The sequence below is a fragment of the Zea mays genome, chromosome 4, assembly GCF_902167145.1.
Source record: "Zea mays cultivar B73 chromosome 4, Zm-B73-REFERENCE-NAM-5.0, whole genome shotgun sequence".
Taxonomy (NCBI): Eukaryota; Viridiplantae; Streptophyta; class Magnoliopsida; order Poales; family Poaceae; genus Zea; species Zea mays.
The window spans coordinates 246,778,454-246,794,788 of NC_050099.1; positions in this window are offsets into that span (position 1 = coordinate 246,778,454).

The window sequence follows — 16,335 nt, forward strand, 5'->3', positions numbered from 1 at the left end:
TCCGCAACAAACAAGACGAGCACGGGGTGGTGACAAGGAACAAGGCTAGACTTGTGGCAAAAGGTTATGCCCAAGTCGCAGGTTTGGACTTTGAGGAGACTTTTGCTCCTGTGGCTAGGCTAGAGTCAATTCGCATATTGTTAGCCTATGCTGCTCACCATTCTTTCAGGTTGTTCCAAATGGATGTGAAGAGTGCTTTTCTCAACAGGCCAATCAAGGAGGAGGTGTACGTAGAGCAACCCCCTGGCTTTGAGGATGAACGGTACCCCGACCACGTGTGTAAGCTCTCTAAGGCGCTCTATGGACTTAAGCAAGCCCCAAGAGCATGGTATGAATGCCTTAGAGACTTTTTAATTGCTAATGCTTTTAAGGTTGGGAAAGCCGATCCAACTTTATTCACTAAGACTTGTGATGGTGATCTTTTTGTGTGCCAAATTTATGTAGATGACATAATATTTGGTTCTACTAACCAAAAGTCTTGTGAAGAGTTTAGCAGGGTAATGACTCAGAAATTCGAGATGTCGATGATGGGCAAGTTGAACTACTTCCTTAGGTTCCAAGTGAAGCAACTCAAGGACGACACCTTCATCTCCCAAACAAAGTACACGCAAGACTTGCTAAAGTGGTTTAGAATGAAGGACGCCAAGCCCGCAAAGACACCAATGGGAACCGACGGACATGTCGACCTCAACAAAGGAGGTAAGTCCATTGATCAAAAGGCATACCGGTCTATGATAGGGTCTTTACTTTATTTATGTGCTAGTAGACCGGATATTATGCTTAGCGTATGCATGTGTGCTAGGTTTCAATCCGACCCAAGGGAGTGTCACCTTGTTGCCGTTAAGCGAATTCTTAGATATTTAGTTGCTACGCCTTGCTTCGGGATCTGGTATCCAAAGGGGTCTACCTTTGACTTGATTGGATATTCAGACTCCGATTATGCTGGATGTAAGGTCGATAGGAAGAGTACATCAGGGACATGCCAATTTCTAGGAAGGTCCCTGATGTCGTGGAGTTCTAAGAAACAAACCTCTGTTGCCCTATCCACCGCTGAGGCCGAGTACGTTGCCGCAGGACAGTGTTGCGCGCAACTACTTTGGATGAGGCAAACCCTCCGGGACTTTGGCTACAATCTGAGCAAAGTCCCACTCCTATGTGATAATGAGAGTGCTATCCGCATGGCGGATAATCCTGTTGAACACAGCCGCACAAAGCACATAGACATCCGGCATCACTTTCTGAGAGACCACCAGCAAAAGGGGGATATCGAAGTATTTTATGTTAGCACCGAGAACCAGCTAGCCGATATCTTTACCAAGCCTCTAGATGAGTCGACCTTTTGCAGGCTGCATAGTGAGCTAAATGTCTTAGATTCGTGTAAATTGGATTGATTTATAGCATACATGTGTTTATGCCTTTGATCATGTTCCTTTATGCATATTGTTGTTTATTTATGGTGTTCAAGTTGTACAAACACTCCCCGGACCTCAAAAGTCCATGTGTGCTACAACTTGACCCTTTGAGACTAACCATGTGCTTGAGTTTTTCTTAATTTAGTCTCAAAGGAGGTTTCAAAGGGAAAAGGTGGACTTGGACCATGCAAGACTTCCACTGCACTCCGATGAGAGGGTAACTTATTCCAAGTTCATCTCCATGCTCTTATTGCCTTTTTATTCTTAATTGAAGATTTTGGTGAGGCAATGGGGTTCTAGGGCCAAGATTGATCCCGTTTTGGTGCTTGATGCCAAAGGGGGAGAAAATAAGGCCAAAGCAATAAATGGATCAGCTACCACTTGAGAATTTTGAAAATAGTAGAATAGAGCTTTTGGTTTGTCAAAAATCTCTTATTGTCTCTTTTGTCAATAGTTGGCCTCTTGTGGGAAGAATGATTGATTATGGGAAAAAGGGGAGTTTTTGAAATCTTTGATCAATTTCTCTTGGAACAACTCTCTTTATGTCTCATGCAAAAACAAAACCAAGTGGTGGCAAAGAATGATTCAAATATGCCAAATTTGATTCAAAACAAACTTGTGTTCTTATTTGCATTGATGTTGCACTTCTTTTAGTTGCTTTTTGTTGTGTTGGCATAAATCACCAAAAAGGGGGAGATTGAAAGGGAAATGTGTCCTTGGGCCATTTCTAAGTATTTTGGTGATTACGTGACCAACACAAGTGCTTAAGTGTTAAATTATGACAAGTAATGGACAAAGTGCAAATCAAGAGTAAAGGTATGTTTCTAAGACTTAGTACATTGTTTTGGAGACTAATGTATTGTGTCTAAGTGCTAGAAACAGGAAAAGACAAATTTGGAAAAGACTTGGCTGAGCAGCCAAGACTTTGCGCAGTCTGGGTGCACCGGACTGTCCGGTGGTGCACCGGACAGTGTCCGGTGGTGCAGGCTGGCTCTGGCAAACTGGCTGCTCTCGGGTTTCGTCGGTGGCGTACGGCTATAAATCACCGGACTGTCCGGTGGCGCACCGGACTGTCCGGTGAGCCAACAGTCGGCCGGGCCAACGGTCAGACGCGTAATCCGCGTGCGACGCGTGGCAGAGCCAACGGTCAGAAGGGGGCATCGGACTGTCCGGTGTGCACCGGACAGTGTTCGGTGCGCCAACGGCTCTGGATCTTCAACGGTCAGCTGTGCCAAAACGAGAAAGAAATCCGCACCGGACAGTGTCCGGTGGTGCACCGGACTGTCCGGTGCGCCAGGCGACAGAAGGCAAGAATTGCCTTCCTGGAATGCTCTCAACGGCTCCTAGCTGCCTTGGGGCTATAAAAGGGACCCCTAGGCGCATGGAGGAGTATATCAAGCATTCTCTAAGCATTCCTAAGCACCAAGACTCCAATTCCGCGCATTTGATTCTTTGTGATAGCAACTAGAGCTCCATTTGAGTAGAAAACTCTTTAGGTTGTGTTGTGAGCTCGAGTTGTGACTTGTGTGCGTGTTGTGCTCTGATTTTGTGTCTTGTGTGCGTTGCTCATCCCATCCTTACTTCCGTGCTTCTTTGTGAACATCAAAGTGTAAGGGCGAGAGGCTCCAAAGTGTGGAGATTCCTCGCAAGCGGGATATAGTGAAACAAAGCAAAACACTGTGGTATTCAAGTGAGTCTTTGGACCGCTTGAGAGGGGTTGAGTGCAACCCTTGTCCGTTGGGACGCCACAACGTGGAGTAAGCAAGTGTTGGACTTGGCCGAACCACGGGATAAACCACTGTGCCTATCTGTGTTGATCTTATTTTGGTTATTGTGTTTTGCAAGAACTCCTCTCTAGCCACTTGGCTTTATTGTGCTAACTCCTAATCAAGTTTTTGTGGCATTAAGTTTCAAGTTTCTCAGGATCATCTATTCACCCCCCCTCTAGGTGCTCTCAGATATTCCTTGAGTGAAATTGATCAAATGCCAAAACTCCCCCTTTTCCCATAGTCATAAATTCTCCCCCCCACAAGAGACTAAATTTTGCAATAAGAGCATTTTGGACAAATCAAAAGTTCTAACTCTATTGTTTTCAAAATTCACAAGTGGTAGCTGATCCATTTGCTTTGGCCTTAATTTCTCCCCCTTTGGCATTAAGCACCAAAACAAAATCATTCTTGGCCCTTTAACCCCATTGCCTCACCAAAAATGTCAATTAAGAGCAAAGAGGCAATAAGAGCAAGAGAATGAACTTGAAATTAAGTAACTAATACCGGAGTGCAGTGGAAGTCTTGGCATGGTCCAAGTTCACCTTTCCCTTTCAATCCACCTTTGAGACTACATCAAGTATACTCAAACAAACGGATTAGTCTCAAAGGGTCAAGTTGTGGCACATCTCCCCCTAAATATGTGCATCATACACACATGGACTTGTGAGGTCCGGGGATCCCTTGCACAACTTGAGCACCATAAGCAACAAATCATATGAATGCATAAGTAACATGATCAAAGGCATAAAACACATGTATGCTATAAATCAATCCAATTTACACGAATCTAAGACATTTAGCTCACTACGCAGCCTGCAAAAGGTTTTCTCATCTAATGGCTTGGTAAAGATATCAGCTAACTGGTTCTCGGTGTTAATATGGTACACCTAGATATCTCCCTTTTGCTGGTGGTCTCTCAGAAAGTGATGCCGGATGTCTATGTGCTTTGTGTGGCTGTGTTCAACAGGATTATCCGCCATGCGGATTGCACTCTCATTGTCACATAGGAGTGGGACTTTGCTCAGATTGTAGCCAAAGTCCCGGAGTGTTTGTCTCATCCAAAGTAGTTGCGCGCAACACTGTCCTACGGCAACATACTCGGCCTCAGCGGTGGATAGTGAAAGGGAAATAGGCTTACACCTTTTCCTAATTGATTTTGGTGGTTGAATTGCCCAACGCAAATAATTGGACTAACTAGTTTGCTCTAGATTATAAGTTTTACAGGTGCCAAAGGTTCACAACAAACCAATAAAAAGACCAAGAAAGGGTTCAAACAAAGAGAGCAAAAGACTACCGAAGTGTGCCCTCGTCTGGCGCATCGGACAGTTCGGTGTGCCACCGGACAGTGTCCGATGCACCACCGGACAGTGTCTGATGCACCAGGGAATTCCAGTCTGAACTTGCCACCTTCGGGAATTCTGGGAGCCGCTCCGCTATAATTCATCGGACTGTCCGGTGTGCCAGCGGAGCAACGACTACTTCGCACCAACGGTCGTCTGCAGAGAGCAGTTAATGCGCTACAGTGCGCGCAAAAGTCAGAGCAGAGCCAGAAGGCGCACCGGATAGTGAACAGTGACTGTCTGGTGCACCATCGGACTGTCCGGTGCACCACCGGACTGTCCGGTGGCCCAGCTGTCAGAAGCTCCAATGGTCAGAACCCAACGGCCAGGTGACGTGGCTGGCGCACCGGACAGTGTCCGGTGGCGCACCGGACTGTCCGGTGCGCCATGCGACAGCAGCCTCCACAAACGGCTCCTTTGGTGGTTGGGGCTATAAATACCCCCACCCACCCACCATTCATTGCATCCAAGTTTTCAGCCTTCACACCTCATACAAGAGCTATATCATTCAATACAAGACACAAACAAGAGATCAAATCCTCTCCCAAGTCCAAAGACAATTCCAATCAAATAGTGACTAGTGAGAGAGAGATACTTGTGTTCATTTGAGCTCTTGCGCTTGGATTGTTTTTCTTCTTCATTCTTTCTTGATTCCAACTCAATTGTAACCAAGGCAAGAGACACCAATTGTGTGGTGGTCCTTGTGGGGACTTAGTGTTCTGTTTGATTAAGAAGAGAAGCTCACTCGGTCTAAGTGACCGTTTGAGAGAGGGAAAGGGTTGAAAGAGACCCGGTCTTAGTGACCACCTCAACGGGGAGTAGGTTTGCAAGAACCGAACCTCGGTAAAACAAATCACCGTGTCATCCGCCTTATTTGCTTGTGATTTGTTTTCGCCCTCTCTTTCGGACTCGTTTATATTTCTAACGCTAACCCCGACTTGTAGTTGTGCTTAAAGTTTGTAAATTTCAGATTCGCCCTATTCACCCCCCTCTAGGCGACTTTCAATTGGTATCAGAGCTCGGTACTTCATTAGAGCCTAACCGCACGAAGTGATGTCGGGAGCATCCGCCAAAAGGGAGATCGGGACCGGCAACAAGTCCGCAAGCTCGGGGAGAACACACTCAAGGGAGTCCGCCCACAAGCACAAGGAGGAATCCTCTTCCTCCATCAAGTCCCAACGGAAGGGTGACAAGAAAAAGAAGATGAAGAAGGTGGTCTACTACGAGACCGACTCTTCGTCACCCTCCACCTCCGGCTCGTAATCGACATCCGTCACTTCTAAGCGCCATGAGCGCAAGAAGTATAGTAAGATGCCCTTCGCTATCCTCATATTTCAAAACGCACTCCATTACTTTCTGTCCCATTAGGCAAACCACCTATGTTTGAAGGTGAAGATTATTCAATGTGGAGTGATAAAATGAGGCATCACCTAACCTCACTCCACAAAAGCATATGGGATGTTGTTGAGTATGGAGTGCAGGTACCAAAGAAGGGAGACAAGGATTACGACTCAGAGGAGGTCGAACAAATCCAACACTTCAACTCCCAAGCCACTACTATACTCATCGTCTCTCTAAGTCGAGAGGAGTATAATAAGGTGTAAGGGTTGAAGAGCGCAAAGGAAATTTGGGACGTGCTCAAGACCGCGCACGAAGGAGACAAGGTGACCAAGATCACCAAGCGGGAGACGATTGAGGGGGAGCTCGGTCGCTTCATGCTTCACCAAGGGGAGGAGCCACAAGCGATGTACAACCGGCTCAAGACCTTGGTGAACCAAGTGCGCAACCTCGGGAGCACCAAATGGGATGACCATGAAATGGTCAAGGTTATTCTTAGATCACTCGTTTTCCTTAACCCTACGCAAGTTCAATTAATTCGTGGTGATCCTAGATACACACTAATGTCTCCCAAGGAAGTGATAGGAAAGTTTGTGAGCTTTGAACTAATGATCAAAGGCTCCAAAGAAATCATCGAGCGAGGCGCCACCTCCACACCCGAGGTGCAACCCGTCGCCTTCAAAGCGACGGAGGAGAAGAAGGAAGAGTCTACATCAAGTAGGCTCCCCATTGACGCCTCCAAGCTCGACAATGAGGAGATGGCTTTAATCATTAAAAGCTTTCGCCAAATTCTCAAGCAAAGGAAGGGGAGAGATTACAAGCCCCGTTCCAAAAAGGTGTGCTACAAGTGTAGTAAGCCCGGTCATTTCATTGCTAAATGTCCATTATCTAGTGATAGTGACAGGGGCGACGACAAGAAGGGAAAGAGAAGAGAAAAGAAGAGATACTACAAGAAAAAGGGCGGCGATGCCCATGTTTGCCGGGAGTGGGACTCCGACGAGAGCTCCACCGATTCCTTCTCCGACGAGGATGCCGCAAACATCGCCGTCACCAAGGGCCTTCTCTTCCCCAACGTCGGCCATAAGTGCCTCATGGCAAAGGACGGCAAGAATAAGAAGGTAAAATCTAGATCCTCCACTAAGTATGCAACATCTAGTGATGAGACTAATTCTAGTGATGATGAGGATGATTTATTGACACTTTTTGCCAACCTAAACATGCAACAAAAGGAGAAATTAAATAAATTAATTAGTGTTATTCATGATAAGGATGAACTCTTAGGTAGTTAAGAGGACTTCCTAATTAAAGAAAATAAAAATCATGTTAAGGTTAAAAATGCTTATGCTCTAGAGGTAGAAAAATGTGAAAAATTAACTAGTGAGCTAAGCACTTGCCATGATGTTATTTCCAACCTTAGAAACGAAAATGCTAAATTAAATGCTAAGGTTGAGAATTTAAATGTTTGTGATGATTCTCTTGTTAGTCTTAGGAATAATAATGCTAGTTTGATTACTAAGATTGACAAGTTAAATGCATCACTCTCTAGCCTTAAAATTGAGAATAAAAAATTGATTGCTAAGGCTAAAGATTTAAATGTTTGCAATGTTTCCATTTCCAATCTTAGAGATGAAAATGCTATATTACATGCTAAGATTGTTGAATTAAATTTTTGCAAACCCTCTACATCTACTGTTGAGCATGTTACTATTTGCACTAGATGTATAAACATTAATGTTGATGCTATTCATGATCACCTAGAGTTAATTAAGAATCAAAATGATCACATAGCTCAACTTAGTGCTAAGATTGATGAGCATGACTTAGAAAATAAAAAATTTAAATTTGCTAGAAGCATGCTCTATAGTGGGAGACGCCCTGGCATTAAGGATGGCATTGGATTCCAACAGGGAGACAATGTCAGGCTTAATGCCCCTCCTAAAAGACTATATAACTTTGTTAAGGGCAAGGCTCCCATGCCTCAGGATAATGAGGGTTACATTTTATACCCTACCGGTTATCCCGAGCACAAAATTAGGAGAATTTATTCTAGGAAGTCTCACTCTGGCTCTAATCACGCTTTTATGTATAAGAGTGAGGCATCTAGTTCTAGGCAATCAACCCGTGCTAAATTGCCTAAGAAGAAAACTCCTATTGCATCAAATGAACATAACATTTCATTTAAGACTTTTGATGCATCCTATGTGCTTACTAACAAATCAGGCAAAATAGTTGCCAAATATGTTGGGGGCAAACACAAGGGATCAAAGACTTGTGTTTGGGTACCCAAGGTGCTTGTTTCTAATGTAAAAGGACCCAAGACAGTTTGGGTACCTAAGAACAAGGCCTAAAATTGTTTTGTAGGTTTATGCATCCGGGGGCACAAGTTGGATCATCGATAGCGGGTGCACAAACCACATGACAGGGGAGAAGAAGATGTTCTCCTCCTACGAGAAAACCATGATCCCCAACGAGCCATCACATTCGGGGATGGAAATCAAGGTTTTGTCAAAGGATTGGGTAAAATTGCTATATCACCTGACCATTCTATTTCCAATGTTTTTCTTGTAGATTCTTTAGATTACAATTTGCTTTCTGTTTCTCAATTATGCAAAATGGGCTACAACTGTCTTTTTACGAATATAGGTGTTATTGTCTTTAGAAGAAGTGATGATTTAGTAGCATTTAAGGGAGTGTTAGAGGGTCAGCTATACTTGGTAGATTTTGATAGAGCTGAACTCGACACTTGCTTAATTGCTAAAACTAACATGGGTTGGCTCTGGCACCGCCGACTAGCCCATGTTGGGATGAAGAATCTTCATAATCTTCTAAAGGGAGAGCACATTTTGGGACTAACCAATGTTCATTTTGAGAAAGACAGAGTTTGTAGTGCATGTCAAGCAGGGAAGCAAATTGGAGCTCATCATCCACACAAGAACATCATGACAACCGACAGGCCGCTTGAGCTACTCCACATGGACCTATTCGGCACGATAGCTTACATAAGCATCGGCGGGAGTAAGTATTGTCTTGTAATTGTGGATGATTATTCTCGCTTCACTTGGGTGTTCTTTTTGCAGGAAAAATCACAAACCCAAGAGACATTAAAGGGATTATTGAGATGGGCTCAAAATGAGTTCGGCTTAAGGATCAAAAAGATTAGAAGCGACAACGGGACGGAGTTCAAGAACTCACAAATAGAAGGCTTCCTTGAGGAGGAGGGCATCAAGCATGAGTTCTCTTCTCCCTACACGCCACAACAAAATAGTGTAGTGGAGAGTAAGAATGGAACTCTATTGGACATGGCAAGGACCATGCTTGATGAGTACAAGACTTCGGATCGATTTTGGGCGGAGGCGGTTAACACCGCTTGCTACGCCATCAACCGGTTATATCTACACCGAATCCTCAAGAAGACATCATATGAACTCCTAACCGATAAAAAGCCCAATGTTTCATATTTTAGAGTCTTTGGTAGCAAATGTTTTATTCTTGTTAAAAGAGGTAGAAAATCTAAGTTTGCTCCTAAGGCTGTAGAAGACTTTTTACTTGGTTATGATTCAAACACAAGGGCATATAGAGTCTTTAACAAGTCCACTGGACTAGTTGAAGTTTCTTGTGACATTGTGTTTGATGAGACTAACGGCTCTCAAGTAGAGCAAGTTGATCTTGATGAGCTAGATGATGAAGAGGCTCCATGCGTCGCACTAAGGAACATGTCCATTGGGGATGTGTGTCCTAAGGAATCCGAAGAGCCTCCACAAGCACAAGATCAACCATCTTCCTCCATGCAAGCATCTCCACCTACTCAAGATGAGGATCAAGCTCAATATGATGAAAATGAAGATCAAGAGGAGCCACCTCAAGAGGAAGACAATGTTCAAGGCGGAGATGCTAATGATCAAGACAAGGAAGATGATGACGGTCCAAGACCACCACACCCAAGAGTCCACCAAGCAATCCAACGAGATCACCCCGTGAACACCATCCTCGGCGATATTCATAAGGGGTAACCACTCGATCTCGTGTTGCTCATTTTTGTGAACATTATTCTTTTGTTTCCTCTATTGAGCCACACAGGGTAGAGGAAGCAATTCAAGATTTGGATTGGGTGTTGGCGATGCAAGAGGAGCTCAACAACTTCACGAGGAATGAGGTATGACATTTAGTTCCACGTCCTAACCAAAATGTTGTAGGAACCAAGTGGGTCTTCCACAACAAGCAAGATGAGCATGGTGTGGTGACAAGGAACAAAGCCCGACTTGTGGCCAAGGGATATTCACAAGTCGAAGGTTTGGATTTCGATGAAACCTATGCACCCGTAGCTAGGCTTGAGTCAATTCGTATATTACTTGCCTATGCTACTTACCATGGCTTTAAGCTCTACCAAATGGACGTGAAAAGTGCCTTCCTCAATGGACCAATCAAGAAAGAGGTCTATGTTGAGCAACCTCCCGGCTTTGAAGATAGTGAGTACCCTAACCATGTCTATAAACAGGGGGAGAGAATTTCAAATCTTGAAAATGCTCAAAATCTTATTCATATACCTTTGACTATCTGCAAAAGATCTTGAAAAAGAATTTCCAAAAATTTTGCAAAAACAAAACTAGTGGTCTAAGCGTGGCCCAAAATTTTAAATAAGAAGAAAGACATCCATACATATCTAGAAGAAATAATTATTGGTTTCATGCCAAGCAACCTTTGCACTTCCATTATGCAAACTAGTTCAAATATGCACTTTTTAAGTTTTTATTTGCTTTGGTTTGTGTTGGCATCAATCACCAAAAAGAGGGAGATTGAAAGGGAAATAGGCTTACACCTTTTCCTAATTGATTTTGGTGGTTGAATTGCCCAACACAAATAATTGGACTAACTAGTTTGCTCTAGATTATAAGTTTTACAGGTGCCAAAGGTTCACAACAAACCAATAAAAAGACCAAGAAAGGGTTCAAACAAAGAGAGCAAAAGACTACCGAAGTATGCCCTGGTCTGGCGCACCGGACTGTCCGGTGTGCCAGGGAATTCCAGTCTGAACTTACCACCTTCGGGAATTCTAGGAGCCGCTCCGCTATAATTCACCGGACTGTCCGGTGTAGCACCGGACTATCCGGTGTGCCAGCGGAGAAACGGCTACTTCACGCCAACGGTCGTCTGCACAGAGCAGTTAATGCGCTACAGTGCGCGCAGAAGTCAGAGCAGAGCCAGAAGGCGCACCGGACAGTGAACAATGACTGTCCGGTGCACCACCGGACTGTCCGGTGGCCCAGCTGTCAGAAGCTCCAACGGTCAGAACCCAACGGCCGGGTGACATGGCTGGCGCACCGGACTGTCCGGTGCGCCATGCGACAGCAGCCTCCACAAACGACTCCTTTGGTGGTTGGGGCTATAAATACCCCCACCCACCCACCATTCATTGCATCCAAGTTTTCAACCTTCACACCTCATAAAAGAGTTATAGCATTCAATACAAGACACAGACAAGAGATCAAATCCTCTCCCAAGTCCAAAGACAATTCCAATCAAATAGTGACTAGTGAGAGAGAGATACTTGTGTTCATTTGAGCTCTTGCACTTGGATTGCTTTTCTTCTTCATTCTTTCTTGATTCCAACTCAATTGTAACCAAGGCAAGAGACACCAATCGTGTGGTGGTCCTTGTGGGGACTTAGTGTCCCGTTTGATTAAGAAGAGAAGCTCACTCGGTCTAAGTGACCGTTTTAGAGAGGGAAAGGGTTGAAAGAGACCCGGTCTTTGTGACCACCTCAACGGGGAGTAGGTTTGCAAGAATCGAACCTCGGTAAAACCAATCACCGTGTCATCCGCCTTATTTGCTTGTGATTTGTTTTTGCCCTCTCTTTCGGACTCGTTTATATTTCTAACGCTAACCCCGGCTTGTAGTTGTGCTTAAAGTTTGTAAATTTCAGATTCGCCCTATTCACCCCCTCTAGGCGACTTTCAGATAGGGCAACAGATGTTTGTTTCTTTGAGCTCCAAGACACCAGGGACCTTCCTAGGAATTGGCATGTCCCTGATGTACTCTTCCTATCAACCTTGCATCCAGCATAATCAGAGTCTGAATATCCAATCAAGTCAAATGTAGACCCCTTTGGATACCAGATCCCAAAGCAAGGCGTAGAAACTAAATATCTAAGAATTCGCTTAACGACCACAAGGTGACATTCCCTTGGGTCGGATTGATATCTAGCACACATGCATACGCTAAGCATAATGTCCGGTCTACTATCACATAAATAAAGCAATGACCCTATCATAGACCAGTATGCCTTTTGATCAATGGACTTACCTCCTTTGTTGAGGCGACATGCCCGTCGGTTCCCATCGGTGTCTTCGCGGGCTTGGCGTCCTTCATCCCAAACCTCTTGAGAAGGTCTTGCGTGTACTTCGTTTGGGAGATGAAGGTGCCGTCTTTGAGTTGCTTCACTTGGAACCCAAGGAAGTAGTTCAACTCGCCTATCATCGACATCTCAAACTTTTGAGTCATCACCCTGCTAAACTCCTCACAAGTCTTTTGGTTAGTAGAACCAAATATTATGTCATCGACATAAATTTGGCACACAAAAAGGTCACCATCACAAGTCTTAGTGAAAAGAGTGGGAACAACTTTCCCAACTTTGAAAGCATTAGCAATTAAGAAGTATCTAAGGCATTCATATCATGCTCTTGGGGCTTGCTTAAGTCCATAAAGCGCCTTAGAGAGCTTGAACACATGGTCGGGGTACCTGTCATCCTCAAAGCCAGGGGGGTTGTTCCACGTACACCTCCTCCTTGATTGGCCCGTTGAGGAAAGCACTATTCACATCCATTTGAAACAACCTGAAAGAGTGGTGAGCGGCATAGGCTAATAATATTCGAATAGACTCTAGCCTAGCCACAGGAGCAAAAGTCTCCTCGAAATCCAAACCTGCGACTTGGGCATAACCTTTTGCCACAAGTCGAGCCTTGTTTCTTGTCACCACCCCATGCTCGTCTTGCTTGTTGCGGAACACCCACTTGGTTCCCACAATGTTTTGCTTTGGACATGGCACAAGACTCCAAACTTCATTTCTCTTGAAGTTGTTGAGCTCTTCCTACATGGCCAACACCCAATCCGGATCCTGCAAGGCCTCTTCTACCTTGAAAGGCTCAATAGAAGAGACAAACGAGTAATGCTCACAAAAATTAGCTAATCTTGAGCGAGTAGTTACTCCCTTGCTTATGTCACCCAGAATCTGGTCAACAGGGTGATTTCTTTGGATCGTCGCTTGGACTTGAGTTGGAGGGGCTAGTGGTGCTTCTTCCTCCATAACTTGTTCTTCTTGTGCTCTCCCTTGATCACGTGCCTCTTCTTGATGAACCTACCCATCATCTTGAGTTGGGGGAAACACCATTGTAGAGGAAGATGGTTGATCTTGCTCTTGATGTTCCTGTGGTCGCACATCACCTATCGCCATCGTGCGCATTGCGGCCGTCGGAACATCATCTTCATCTATGTCATCAAGATCAACTTGCTCTCTTGGAGAGCCATTAGTCTCATCAAATACAACATCGCTAGAGACTTCAACCAAACCCGATGATTTGTTGAAGACACTATACGCCTTTGTATTTGAGTCATACCCTAGTAAAAACCCTTCTACAGCTTTGGGAGCAAATTTTGAATGTCTACCTTTCTTCACCAAAATGTAGCATTTGCTCCCAAATACACGAAAGTAAGAGACATTGGGTTTGTTACCAGTAAGAAGTTCGTAGGATGTCTTCTTGAGGAGGTGATGCAGATAGAGCCGGTTTATGGCGTGGCAAGCTGTGTTCACAGCTTCCGACCAGAACCACTCAGGCGTCTTGAACTCTCCAAGCATCGTCCTCGCCATGTCGATAAGCGTCTTGTTCTTCCTCTCTACCACACCATTTTGTTGTGGTGTGTAGGGAGTGGAGAACTCGTGCTTGACGCCTTCCTCCTCAAGATACTCCTCAACTTGCAAATTATTGAACTCGGACCCGTTGTCGCTTCTTATCTTTTTCACCTTGAGCTCAAATTTGTTTTGAGCCCTCCTTAGAAAGCGCTTGAGGGTCCCTTGGGTTTCTGATTTATCCTGCAAAAAGAACACCCAAGTGAAGCGGGACAAATCATCAACAATTACGAGACCATACTTACTTCCCCCGATGCTAAGGTAGGCGACGGGTCCGAAAAGGTCCATGTGAAGAAGCTCCAGTGGTCTTGATGTTGTCATTACATTCTTGCTGTGATGAGTGCTTCCCACCTGTTTCCCTGCCTGACAAGCTGCACAAGGTCTATCTTTCTCGAAACATACATTTGTTAGTCCTAACACATGTTCTCCCTTTGGAAGTTTGTGAATGTTCTTCATCCCAACATGTGCTAGACGACGATACCACAACCAGCTCATACTAGTCTTAGCTATTAAGCATGCATCTAGATCAGCCTCCTCTTTCGAAAAATCAACTAAGTAGAGTTTGTCGTCTAATACACCCTTAAACGCTAATGAACCATCACTCCTTCTAAAGACAGAAACATCTATATTTGTAAATAGACAATTATAACCCATGTTACATAATTGACTTACAGACAATAAGTTGTACCCGAGCGATTCAACTAAGAATACATTGGAGATAGAATGCTCGGATGAAATGGCTATCTTTCCCAGTCGTTTAACTTTGCCTTGATTCCCATCTCCAAAGATGATCGAATCTTGGGAATCCTTATTCTTGACGTAGGAGGTGAACATCTTCTTTTCCCCCGTCATGTGGTTTGTGCATCCGCTGTCGATAATCCAGCTTGAGCCCCCGGATGCATAAACCTGCAAGACAATTTACGCTTGGGTTTTAGGTACCCAACTCTTGTTGAGTCCTACAAGGTTAGTTACAATAGCCTTTGGAACCCAAATACAAGTCTTGTCTCCCTTGCATTTGGATCCCAACTTTCTAGCAACTACTTTTTCATTCTTACATACAAGCGCAAATGAAGTATTGCAAGCATGGTAAATAGTGGAAGGTTTATTGCACATTCTTCTAGTCACATGAGACACAACATTACTTTTTCTAGGCCTACTTCTACCATGCACAAAAGTAGAGTTAGAGGCAAACATAGCATGTGAATTAAAAGCATCATAACTTCTATTATAATGAGCATTCCTAGAAAATTTTCTATCATAAATGTAAGCATGGCATTTTTTAGAACTACTAGCCATAGGAGCCTTCCCTTTCTCCTTGTTGAGAACGAGAGTCTTTTGGCTTGTTAAGTTCTTGGTTTCCTTTCGAAAACCAAGTCCATCTTTAATAGAGGGGTGTCTACCAATTGTGTAGGCATCCCTAGCAAATTTTAACTTATCAAAATCATTTTTGCAAGTCTTAAGTTGAGCATTAAGACTTGCCACTTCATCATTTAATTTTGTAATAGCAGTAAGATGTTCATTACATGCATCAACATCAAAGTCCTTACATCTATTACAAATACTAACATGCTCTACACATGAACTAGATTTATTAGCTTCCTCTAGCTTAGCATTTAAATCATCATTCAAAATCTTTAAACTAGAGATAGATTCATGGCAAGCAGATAATTCAGAGGATAACATTTCATTTCTCTTAGTTTCTAGAGCGAGAGATTTTTGGACACTAACAAATTTATCATGCTCTTCATACAAAATATCCTCTTGCTTTTCTAAAAGTCTATCCTTTTCATTTAGAGCATCAATTAATTCATTAATCTTTTCTAATTTAGCTCTACTAATCCTTTAAATAGACTAGAGTAATCTACTTCATCATCGGAGGAATCCTCATCACTAGAAGTAGAGTACTTAGGGGTATCTCGAACACTTACCTTCTTTTCCTTGGCCATGAGGCAAGTGTGGCGTTCGTTGGGGAAGAGCCAAGATTTGTTGAAGGCCGAGGCTGCCAGTCCTTCATCGTCAGAGTCGGATGAAGAGCAGTCTGAATCCCATTCTTTGCCAAGGTGCGCCTCACCCTTCGCCTTCTTGTAAACCTTCTTCTTCTCCCTCTTCCCATGCTTCTCTTGTTTCTGGTCATTATCATTATCGGGGCATTGTGCTATGAAATGACTAGTCTTACCGCATTTGAAACAGGAGCGCTTTCCCCTTGCTTTGTTCTTGTTGGGGTACTCCTTGTGTCCTTTTAGTGCGGTCTTGAAGCGCTTGATGATTAGGGCCATCTCATCTTCGTTTAGCCCGGCAGCCTTAACTTGTGCCACCTTGCTTGGTAGCCCCTCCCTGCTGCTTGTTGCTTTGAGAGCCACGGGTTGAGGCTCGTAGACGGGTAGAGGGCCATTAAGAGCATCATCCACGTATCGTGCTTCCTTTACCATCATACGCCCGCTCACGAATTTTTCGAGTATCTCCTCGGGCGTCATTTTGGTGTACCTGTGATTTTCACGAATAAGGTTTACAAGATGGGGGTCAATTACCATAAATGACCTTAGCATAAGTCGGACGACGTCGTGATCCGTCCATCT